Here is a 945-nt window from a genome sequence, read left to right on the forward strand (position 1 = left end):
CGTGTGTATGTGTGTGTGTGTGTGTGTAGATTTGCAAGGATTCATCTTTAAGAAATTTATATGAGGGAAGTAGCGTTAATACAGGGGGCTGTCCTCACGCATTACATTTTGACGAGACCCGACAAAATGCCATGAAAATTTTTGACAAGATCCGACAGGTCTTACGCTTCCTGATTGATTGCTTATCACCATGGATTGCGATGAGAGGACGGAAGGATCCGAAAAGGACCGGAGGTCAGCGAAGTAAAACGTCTGATTAAGACGGCTGTATTTGAAGATGTTCGTATACGTGAAAAAATGCAAGAAACGAACGTGGCTGTAAAACTTGCTTCTGGACGGTGAGCGAGAACGCATGTACATCGAGACCTTGGATGCAGTTTATGAAGACATGGAATCTTTATGTAATCTAGATGTTACTAATACTACACAATGCGGACAACATGTTAAGAATTGCACGTTACAAAATGTATTGAAAATATATAACTGGTGATTGCAAAAGAATTTTTTAAATAAAAATACGTTAACGTATTTATTATGTATTTCTTTTTCCTTCTTTTGTGATAGACGTACGTTGAACGTACGTACGTACAAACATATGTATGAAGGTACATATAAACATATGTATGAACGTACGTATAAACTCGTGACAAAAAAAATACGTAGAAAGGCGTGATAAAACGTGTCGCGACACGTTCGAAATTTTTGGAAAGAAGGAGAGGGCCTACCTTCCCTCTTCGATTCCAGTATTACCATGTGTACGTCACAATTTACGCAGATGCAATCAATCTTGCAATACCGACTTGTACGAACGGTTGAAAAAATATACTTTGCCAAAGAGAGCAGCGCATTGTACGTGAAGAAGGAATATAACATACGAGTATATAAGTTTCAACGTTGGTGGTGGGTGGCGGGCAGCGGCAGCGGCGGGGGGGGGCGTGGGGGGGC

At 40.8% G+C, this 945-nt stretch overlaps 1 protein-coding gene across 4 annotated transcripts in view; it reads right to left on the minus strand.

The window, feature by feature from the left end:
- Positions 1 to 945, minus strand: part of LOC108757166 (alpha-methylacyl-CoA racemase) — a 229,404-nt gene that overhangs the window by 140,570 nt on the left and 87,889 nt on the right. The window lies entirely within an intron of this gene.

The sequence above is a fragment of the Trachymyrmex septentrionalis genome, unplaced genomic scaffold (genome assembly GCF_001594115.1).
Source record: "Trachymyrmex septentrionalis isolate Tsep2-gDNA-1 unplaced genomic scaffold, Tsep1.0 scaffold133, whole genome shotgun sequence".
Classification (NCBI taxonomy): domain Eukaryota; kingdom Metazoa; phylum Arthropoda; class Insecta; order Hymenoptera; family Formicidae; genus Trachymyrmex; species Trachymyrmex septentrionalis.